The sequence below is a fragment of the Amblyomma maculatum genome, chromosome 1, assembly GCF_055883805.1.
Source record: "Amblyomma maculatum isolate TAMU_Amacu chromosome 1, ASM5588380v1, whole genome shotgun sequence".
NCBI lineage: Eukaryota > Metazoa > Arthropoda > Arachnida > Ixodida > Ixodidae > Amblyomma > Amblyomma maculatum.
The window spans coordinates 354,518,613-354,529,857 of NC_139344.1; the positions used below are offsets into that span (position 1 = coordinate 354,518,613).

General features: G+C 44.0%; 1 long non-coding RNA gene and 1 other non-coding gene across 2 annotated transcripts; both read left to right on the top strand.

The window, feature by feature from the left end:
* The first annotated feature begins 2,572 nt into the window (after positions 1–2,572).
* TRNAF-GAA (transfer RNA phenylalanine (anticodon GAA)) lies at positions 2,573–2,646 on the top strand. Its single transcript has one exon. It is a non-coding gene; the product is annotated as a tRNA-Phe (tRNA).
* A 2,815-nt stretch (positions 2,647–5,461) lies between these two features.
* Positions 5,462–8,881, top strand: LOC146207843 (uncharacterized). Its single transcript, XR_014704419.1, has 2 exons — positions 5,462–5,945; positions 6,041–8,881. It is a non-coding gene; the product is annotated as an uncharacterized LOC146207843 (long non-coding RNA).
* Positions 8,882–11,245: the final 2,364 nt, after the last annotated feature.

Consider the following 11,245-nt stretch of genomic DNA (forward strand, 5'->3'; position numbering starts at 1 on the left):
AAGAAAAAGAACTTCGAAGCACACTTGAATACATGCTTAGCATGGAGAGCGTTAAGCCTGGCTTGTTCGCCCAAGATATAAAAAAGATAAAAACCAAACTTGAGGTGATAGACGAAGAGAAGTATCGCGGTGCAGTGATAAGGGCACGCAGCGAAAAATTGTGGCTCGGAGAGACGCCCACGAAAAGGGCACTAAGTGATGAAAAACGGTACGCAGTGTCAAAAGAGATAAAAGAAATCTGCTATCAGAACGTAGTTACCTCGGAAAAGAAAACGATTGAACGGGCGTTTGTAGAATTTTACGGGGAATTGTTTAGCCTCAAAACACCGGACATTGAACGCTTCAGAAAAGATTTTCTGTCGCTGATGCCAAGAGTAGAAGACGAAGTGGCGCAGACACTTGAAGCAAGTATTACTTCCGAGGAAATTGAGGCCGCTATCGGGGAATTAAATTCCAGTAGGTCACCCGGACCAGATGGTTTTGGTGCTGCCATATACAAGGCCTTTCCAACTGAAATGGCTGTTTTACTGGAAAGAGTTATTAGTGAATGCTACGAAAAGAACGCACCTCCTCCGTCTTTTCGAATGTCACACGTTGTACTAATCCCGAAAACAGATGACCCAGTTAAGCTTCAGTCTGTAGCGTCTTACCGTCCTATAAGTCTAACGAATGTTGACTATAAAATTTACATGAAAGTATTAGGGCGACGACTCCAACGTGTAATTACTTCTCTTGTAGGCCCACATCAGACATGCGGTATAAAAGGAAGGACCATTTTTACTAACATACACGCAGCAAGGAGTGTTCTCGAATGTTGTGACGCAATGCATGACCACGTAGCCATGATGCAATTAGACCTCCACAAAGCATTTGACAAAGTGGTACATGAAATTTTGTTCTCCGTTTTAGAGTATGTCAATGCTGGTTCTGTGATCACAAATGGCGTGAAAATGGTTTACGAGTGCTGTTCAGCGAGACTGGTCGTGAACAAGCATTTAACCGATCGTATACCTGTCCAGTCGTCAGTAAGGCAGGGCTGTCCTCTGTCTCCCCTTTTGTTTGCGCTTTATCTGGAGCCTTTCTGTTTAAGATTGCTTACAAGGCCAAACATACGCGGTTATAGATTTTTTCAAACTGAAGTTCGGGTTTTGGCATACGCGGACGATATTGCGGTTTTTTGTACAGACCATGAGAGCGTGCAAGAAGTTGTAAAAGAAGCCACTGCTTTTTGCACTGCAAGTGGAAGTGAAATTAGTTGGGCAAAGTGTTTAGGATTTTGGCACGGAAACTGGCAATACGCGCCTGAACTGTTCTCCAGTATGCAATGGACAATAACGCCAGGCAATTACCTTGGTGTGCCACTAAAGCATTACCGTGAAAGTAAGGAATGTTGGGCCGGTGAAGTTGAGCAAGTGAAAACCCAAACAAACAAATGGGGAGGACATAACTTTTCTATGTTCGCAAGAGCTACCGTTTGCAATATGTTCCTAGTTGCAAAAATTTTTTACATGCTGCAAGTGTTATCTATGTCAAGAATCTCGGTTCAAAAACTGCATAGGGTATTTGCCACGTTTGTGTGGGCTTCAACATGGGAGCGTACCAGTCGATGCAATCTGTTTCATACGGTGCATAATGGTGGACTGGGATTGTCACATTTATACTTAAAGCAGATTGTAACCAGGTTCTTTTTTTTGCGCGAACAAAGCGATGTTTTTCTTAGAACGGTAATCCAAGTGCGATTGCGTGATTCACTGCCGGAATATGTAGTTTCGACTATGTCTACAAAGACAATGGCTCTAAGTGCTTTTCTTCGCGAAGTTGTCGCGTCCTTTCAAATAGTGAAGGCGAGATTTTCAAATGAGTATATGTGTACTGTTACGCGAAAACGGCTGTACAAAGATTTATTGGAAACCTTTTTACCTGTGCCTCTTTATCGTGCTGTATATGCTTTGGGTCCGGAGCGGGACGTGTTAAAGAGAGTGAAAAGAATGCCCATCAGATCGTCCGCTAAATCTTTCTTTTTTCAATTGCATACCGGCACTCTTCTGGTGAAGCCATGGCTGGAAAGCAAAGGCCTTTTCGTGCCTTGGTCTGCTGACTGTTTAATTTGCAAAAAGCTGGAAACCATAGAGCATATTTTCCTTGATTGTCACGATGCGGTTTTTTTGTGGGACGTGCTGCAGCGCACTATTAAAAAGGACTTACCAATAACGCCGTTTGGCATACGCTACCTTCCATGCGGCCAGCCAGGAGAAGTGCCCAGTGATTTATTGATGGTCTTGTGTATGCACAGCATATGGAGAACGCGGATGGATGTTCGCCATGAGCATGTTGTCGTACACCCAGCCCATCAATACTTTGTTGAAAGTGTAATGTACACGCGTGATGTTTTCGGAGGGCAATCTGAACCCCCGGAATGGCTGCCAGTCTTGGACAAGCTCATGTCACCTTATCCATTCTATCACAAGAAACCTGTAAGAAAGTGACTTGTGTTTTTAATTCCATGCGACTTTTCATCGTTCTTTGTAGTTGCCAAGTCGGTAATAAAGAAAAAAAAAAAAAAAAAAAAAAGTCCTGGTTAGCTCAGTCGGTAGAGCGACTGCCCCGAAAAGGCGGTGGTGCCGGGTTCGATTCCCGGATCAGGACGAATTTTTCTTTAACTACGAAGTTTCTGAGAAAGCTGTATAGCTTTCCCTTGTGGCCGTAAGGCTAACTCCTTATGTGTACAAGCCGTGCAGGAAGATTTTGAGCCTGAATTTTCCAGACGCAGGTCGCATTTTGATGAATTGACGAGTATATAGTGCAATGTGTAACTTTGAAGGACAATTTTTTTATTGTTTGCACTCTTTTCGATTCTGCTTAACTGTTTATGCCCATTTCCTTGATTAATAGTAGTCGCGAGACTACATATACATCTTCTGTCTTTCAACCGATTGATATATGTTTTGAACGAAGCTAGAACAGCCCACTCCACTAGACAATAAAAATTTTTACTATACGAGTAAATTTTTTTTCTTTACTCTGAATCTGAGACGCGCCATGATTTTTTGCCGGTGCCTCTTCTGATCTAAACGAAAACGGTAGCGGTTGACAGAATCCCCACCCAACAGTTCACCATGCACTCACGTCAGGTCGCGCTCACCTGCTTAAAACATTCAAAGGCAGATTACATAGCCTGGTAAATTTATTTTTGTACAAAACTTAGGGGTAAAAAAATGTTGAAGTGCACCCGAAGCTTCATTCGACCGTGCACGGCCGCACTGACGAAGGAGCGCGTGCTTGAGCGGATTGCTGACTGTATTTTATTTCTCGTACGCGATAAATGTTCGATGATGATGACGGACTTTGTATAAACCATAAGGGGCGAAATGTCAGGACCTGCTGGTTGCAACTGACGCGGGCGAAGCTAAAAGCGAGCGCGCGTTTCCCTTGCGCGTGAACGGCTGTAGCGGAGGAGCAGCAGTGGGGCGGTGGCGACCCCACCGAGGCGCGGCGGGCGGTAGAAACAGACCCCATTGGAGAGGCCGTAAGAGAAGAGAAGCGCTCTCTCCCTCGCACGGCCGGTCTCGATGGAGAGCGCGCTTCTCTTCTCTTGAGGCCTCTCCAATGGGGTCTGTTTCCACCGCCCGCCGCGCCTCAATGGGGTCGCCACCGCCCCACTGCTGCTCTTCCGCTAGAGCCGTTCACGTGCAAGGGAAGCGCGCGCTCGCTCTTAGCTCCGCCCGCGTCAGTTGCAACCGGCAGGTCCGGACATTTCGCCCCTTATGGTATACTTATGGTTTATACAAAAGCCGTAATCATCATCGAACATTTATCGTGTACAATAGGAATAATATACAGTCAACAATCCGCCCACGCGCGCGCACGTCTTCGTCAGTGCGGCCGTGCACGATCAAATGAAGCTTCGGGTACACTTCAACATCTTTTGCCCCTAAGTTTTGTACAAAAATAAATTTGCCAAGCTATGCAATGTGCTTTTGAATGTTGTAAGCAGGTGTAGCGCGAACTGACATGAGTGCATGGTGAACTGCTGGGTGGAAATTTTGTCAACCGCTACCATTTCCGTTTAGATCAAAAGAGGCACCGGCGAAAATTCATGGCGCGTCTTAGATTCAGGGTAAAAAACAAAAATTTACTCATATAGTTAAAATTTCATTTGTCTAGTGGAGTGAGCTGTTCTAGCTTCGTTCAAAACAAATGTTGAAAGACAAAAGATGTATACTTTTAATCATAAATAGTTTAGCAGAATTGAAAAGAGTGGCAAATAATAAGAAAAATTGTCCTTCAAAGTTACAAATTGCACTATGTTCATCAATTCATAAAAATGGTACCTGCGTCTAGAAAATTCAGTCTCAAAATCTTCCTGCGCGGCTTGTGCACACAAGGAGTTAATTGGCCTCTCGTTCTTCTCCGTCACTTTCTTGGTATAATTAATTGAGAAGAAGAATTCTGAGAAAATTTTCAGATATCAAAGAAGCGCACCTAATAACATGGCTGTTGTCAATTTCTTTCGGGCAACTCAGTGTTGAATTCTCAAGTGCTGATTGAATCATACAGGATCTTAAGTACTTCGAGAACCTTTGTATGTAGTAGTAAGTGTACGGCAGCTTTAAAAAAAAAAAAGTTTGTCTGACAGGGCAACAAGCTCTGGTTTCGGATAATGCAGTCCACTAGAATATTGTTCTCGTATAAGAGTGTACTAGTGCAGACATAGGACCAAAATTTCATTTCGTGGCGCGCCCTGCAAGCGGATGCGCATGTGTATAGCTTGGATACGTGTGGGTCACCCGGGGACGAAGGAGACCGCTTTTTCCCCAAACTCGCGCTCCGATTTATTTTGTGGGCACTACATGGGGCTGCTTCTTTCGCTAGTTTCAAGAATAGCGCAAGCGTCACACCCGAAGTGGAGTAACTTAACAATATATTAACCTATGTAAGCTAAACCGGAATATGTGACAGTGAGAAATGGGATGGCAGGAAATGCCATCACTTCCTTCAATTCCTCGGTTACTGATTGCGGCACAGCAGAAATGACTTTTTTTTTTTTTTTTTTTTTTGCATCGACGCAAGGTTGCTTGATTTTGCTCTCAGATGAAATGTCCGTCTTGACAATGTAGTCAAGTGTCGCTAGCTGTTACGGCCCTCGCATCTAGAATGTCGTTCCCTTCCGCACAGTAGCCTTACTGTCCCGAAGAGAGCTTCAATATGGGTCGCTATATAGGGCTTGAAATGTGTCTTTAATGAGAATGTCCTTCTTTAACGCTTTAGATGTTCTTTGCATACTTTCGATATAGCAGGTGAACTCATTAGTAAGTCACTGCAATCACCTTCATCATTTATTGGCCTCTTTTTACCACTTCCAGCACAAGTGGTGTCATGAATAACAAACCATTTTTTATTGTTATCATAATAAGCTTAATATCGTGTAAAAATTACAGTAAAACAAGGTTTATTTAAACGAAGTGTCTAAAGGTACGTCCGACGGATCCATTCGATTCTCGTAAAGATACGGCGGACGTCGATATACAGGCTCATGGCTATATGCACGTCGAACGCAGCCCCATTCCGCTTGCTACGCGTGAATGGATCTCATCCTCTATGATATCAGCTAGCCGCGACTCTCGATGAGGTGCTACGAAGAGTGCATCCGTTCTAACATAGATCACGGTCTTCACTTAGGGTTGTGTACGGCAAACATCGCTGTCAAGCACATAGCTGCAGGCGATATGCTACGTACTGCACCAGCTCCACCAGCTGGCATCGAGATACGCACATTCACGAGCAGCTTTCGCTTCGCACTAAACTATCACCTCGATCTGCCCGTAATGCGAGCGAGCTATTCCTAGCATTTACGCTGTCTTAGGTCCTGCATCGACCTCTGAAGATCTAGCGCCGGCACAACACACACACACCTCGTCGTGCAGCTGAACATTCGGCAGTCCAAAGTATGTATGTGAAATGGCATTATGCTCGTTCCTCACATGCAGACCGAGGAAACAGGATGTTTTTAGCTAAATTCTTCGTTTAAATTCTACCTCAGAGCCGTGGCAGAAGACATGCCGAATCTACTAGAGGCCTGCACATCGACTCGTCGAGGCGAAGACCTACTGCACCGCACCGCACCGCAAGAGTGCACAACCGGAAAGCCGGAAGCGTGAATGATCCGAATTCCCTGTGAACAGCAATGTTCTTTGGTATATAGAGGATTACTAGACTAAAGTGCTTAGGCTGCATCTTTTTCTTGTCGTTGAAGTTTGCGTACATGTAGTTTAAACCCCCGCATGCTCGAGGTTAGCGTGACCCGACTGAACGGCCGCGCAGCTTTGAAACGATCGGGATCGATATGCATGCATCGCCGGGCTTAGGTACGCGGTAGAAAATGTGCGCTGCACATTTCGTTGAAGAAGCTGACTCTTGGAATTTTGCAGTGTGCCATGCAAGCGATCGTTGCTACAACCACGCATCCATGTTCCCACGGCTGGCCTACCCCGAGGCGCATAAATGTTCAACCGTGGACGTATCAATGATCGAAGAGAGGACAGATTTTCACAATATTGGGCGCGAAATCGATAGCTACCAGTGCTCAGTGTTAGAGAAATTCTGCCTTGATCATGCGCAATTCAGTGTTTCAGGTGTGGTCAGTAGCTATATAAGTTTGAACAGTTCGCCTTTCAAGTCAGCGGCGCCAGCGATGGATCGGCGGAGCGATTTTCCACGCTACACCGCTGTCTTGCTAGAAAGCCTATCTAGGCGGCGTTTGACATTCACCTGCATTTTGTTGGCCCCGTAATTGAAAGCAACGCCTTCAGAAACGCGTTAAATGTTCAAAAATGTATTCTCTTCAACAGTTTCACTCCAGGCTGTCAAAGCAGGCGGACGTTGATAAAACAGAGCACTCCAGTCTTTAGAAATCTGTACAATCACCTTCAGTTTGTAAAATTATTGGAATAGGTCACTTTACGATCGCTGGGACATAGACCCTCATGACAGCGCTTTCACGTGAATAAGGACCACACCAGGCCGAAAGCTTGTCTCATATAACATAGCTAACCAAAGTATACCTTACAGCATTGTGTTGATTTTTATGGTGCCTAAGCGACTAATGCTGCCATGCACCCAGAACAAGGTTTAATGTACTTATTTTGTGTGTAATGACTAAAATGTTCTTTAGGATGTAGCTTGTTTAGGAACATTTTAGGAAACCAAAAATGCAGGAAATTTGCACGTCTCTCCTAGGATCATGCTGGGATGGAAATGGATCTGTTGGAAATTGTACAAAATGTTTCCTCTTTTCTCGACTCTGGCGCATGTGTAAGATATGGTTTATTGTTAGTTCATCTCCACACTCCTTGCATATTGGTTTGTCCTCTTTCATAAGTATGAAGCTGTGTGTGAGGTGTGGGTATGTGTTTTGTGAAGATGACCTAAAATGGCTTCCATGTTGCGTTTTTGATTACTGCATGATTTCCATCCCTTAATGACAGGTTTGACAAGTGTAGTTTGTAGTTTATTTCAATGTTTCAAAAATCCTGCCATTTCACTCTCACTTTTCTTTGTACAAGCTTCTTGGTATCTTCATGCAGCATATTCACCCTCTGTAATTTAGCATTGCGTCAAGGTAACCTGGTTATTTCTTTTCATCACCTTTCAAGACTACTGTCCCGATTTCATAAAGTTTCTGACGACAGGAACTCCTTGGAAGTCATAGAAATAAATGAGATCCACAATCATGAGCTATCTAGGGTATGCATATACATGTCCATCGCTCAGTGGAATGGCGTCAGTACGCTGTTAGAACAGGTCTTGAGATAACAACAACCATTGTCTGAGGTGGTCCTTTAATGGGCATTGAAATGCTATGTAACTACAGGTACTGATAGAACTCTTGATCATGTTATGTGATGATGCGATCCTTGCATGAATATAGGTATACATTTCAGAATCTTCAGTGCACCACTTGACCATTTGCCACCAGTTTGTGTGAAAATGTATTTTTCATGCATGTTAACCAGTGTTTAACAGATGACCCCTGTGCACAAGCCAAAAGTGCCACGAGCCAAATGTCACGAGGCCACACGACATGGCAGGAGCTGTTAAGCCAAGCTTACAAAGTTATATTTGAAATATTTCAGCTTCAACGTTTCAGCTCCAATTAAGAAAGGTTGAGGCTTACAGAGGTCTATGCCAGGTTGTCTATCACCTAACAGGGCAGCCTACGACCGTATGCTAATGAGTATATCTGAGATAACAGAGACATGAATTAAGGAATTAGTAGTAATGTTTGTAACAAAGGGCATGTAAATTAACGAGAATCCACAGTGGGATCTGCAGACAAGAACCATTAACGCTGGCACACCATACCCTTACAGGTGGAGATTAGGAGTCTCCCTAATTTTTTGTCTGCTCAAAGCTTGTCATTTCCTTCGTTCTTCCAGATGAGGAAGATGTGAAAATGATAGCATCTAAAATGCCAGAGACCGTCGTTAACAAGGATGCTGATCCCAACAGCGTAAAAAGGAATTTCAGAAAAGATGGGTGACTAGTAATGCTGGCAACAGTTGAAACTAAGTGGAAAGGCATGAAATTGAAATGCAACATATGCAGAGATATGTTGCGAGACGACCAGTCTGTGGTGTGCGACATCTGTCTCCGTTAGTTCCATCAAGTGATTGGTCAAAGCAGATGGGGCTTGTGGTTTTGTGATAAGCGCAGTGTAGTAGCATAGATGCAACCTTGCCCATTAATAATTCGAGTGGAGTAAGTGCATTGTTTTGTTTTGTTCATGGTTTCCATGAAAACATTATGAGAAATTTTTTCCTAGAGAATGTTTGCTGAAATGTGAATATAATGTGCAATAAAACTAATGTTTTCTTGCTGTTTACTTTTCCTTGTATACATTAGTTCTGTGAAGAAAACCACAGGCTAGAAAGAAATGTAATGGCATGCATTTTGATACTTGGCCCCGTTGTGCTGGCTCAGTAGTTAGAGTGCTTGGCTGCTGAACCCAAAGATGCAGATTTGGTTCCAGCCACAGCAGGGACATTTTAATAGAGGCGAAACAATAGGCCGTCATGCACCGTGCGGTGTCAGTGCATGTAAAAGAACCCCAGATGGTCAAAATTATACCGGAGCCCTCAACTATTGTGTTCCTCATAGCCGTAGTTATTTTGGGATGCTAAACCAGATATATATCACATCATACTCTGAGTAAGATGCTATTCATGGTCAGTTAATCATACACTAAATGATCAATTTTTTTTCTGCATGGTACAGCAGCTGTTGTACAATTTTACTTTAGCCTTCATGAAGAATATCACACTGGCTCCACATGGCCTTCTGTTGACCCTTGATATGCGTCACAATCACACACCCGAGTATGTATTTGTCTAAAGGCACCTATGCATGCAAGGAGGGGACCGTTACTTTCCACTTGTCAGAACTGAAATGCATGATCCACGTCAATTCTGTAATTCAACTGCTTGCTATTTGAACTGTCCAGCATTGATGCAAGTTTCAAAGAACTGCAATTAGCAAATTAATCTAAGCAGCAAACCATGCCAAGAACTGCTTCGGTTTCATCTTTAGCAACTGTTTGGGAACTAAAATTAGCCAAATGTTGCAAAACATAGATGAGAGGTTACAAAATCTAAAAAACAATGCAGCCTACCTGTGGCATGTAGGGTTTCACATCCTAAAGTGACATATGTAGCTATGAAGAATACCGTAGTGGAGAGCTCCAGACTAATTTGACTGCCTGGGCTTTGTACTTTGAATTGACATCTTGCAGAAAACAGAAGCATTTGCATTTCACCTGCACCAAAGTGCGACTGCCATCCTTGGGGCAAGTAGCCTAACGTGCCACTAAGATGTCGCAGCGTGTACGTACATGCTATACATGTCAACCTTTCTAGCATTAAAGCTGTCACATGCATGGCAGATATTCATGTTCAGCTTTGGACTGACAAGTTTAAAAGTGTACTATTTGTGTTTGTCTAGCATGAAAAACAAAGGAAACTAAGGAAAAACGAAAAAAAAAAAATGAACATAATATGTTGAAAAAGCATTAGTCAGTAACACATAAAGCATATTCGTTCCTTTATTAATGATAAAGTGGCCTTCAACAATAGTACAAAGCCTGAACATTTAGAAAGGTGCTGTGCCAGGCAGCTATTTTACAGAAACCTGAACCATTTCACCTGTAGTAATACGCATCCCGGCGGTGTGGGCTGGGCACTTATTTTTCGGTGCACTCCAACATGCGAAAACTGCATCGTGCATTCCCATTTTCCGAGTTTTGAGCTCTGTAGTACAGGCTAACAAATTGTCGATGACTTATTTTCGTCTGATTGTTGCACAGCGCGTGTAAATAAATTACCACTGCACCTAATAAACACTGACATGCACGTGCAACATCGCCGATCATAAACGGACACACTGATGTCCGTCCGGACATCGGCGCACTCATCACAGCACTCTTCGTAGTCTCACATAGCACTCTAGTAGGACGTAATCCGTAATCACAGCATCTCACGGTAAGCACAAACCACACCTCCAGTTGTACAACAAACACGAATGACGCGATGCTTGGGCTAGAGACACGCCGGCGGTGCCCAGCTTTTTCAGCGCCGCTTGTACTACGTAGAACTTGCAGCACCAAACCTCAATGCGAGCAGAAAGCGATGCGTTACGTGACGCATCTCATCACAGATGGAAGTGAGGAAACTTTGAAGAATCAAAACTACATAATTACATAACGACCGTCGTAGACGTTAATCCACATAATAACGAGGACCAAATGAGCGGGCGTGCGGGCCGCGGGCTGGCCGTCAACACCGCGATTACATGCGCTTGCGCTCTGGTCGTGCTTGCCACCCTGCCGCGGTCCAACTCACGTAAACCTATCATCATGCCATCACGTAGTATATCACCCATTCTAGGCACTATTCTTGCCACTGTACTATTCTTTGTAATTTCACATTTCACGCATGCAGTATGTAGTACATACTTCTTACACCTCGCACGTACACCTCATACCAACTTCGATTTGGCTACATATGGCTACCATGTTGTTGCTACAACCACATCTGAGTCCGGCTTTCCCGACGGATCCCAAGGCCCATATCGGAGAAAAATGCGTTGGGTCCGTCGGAAGAACCCTACCGATCGGGTCCGTCCGCCGTACCTCTGAAAAATATTTCCCGGATCCGTCGGACGGATCCCGAAGAAAAACGCACCGGGTCCGTCG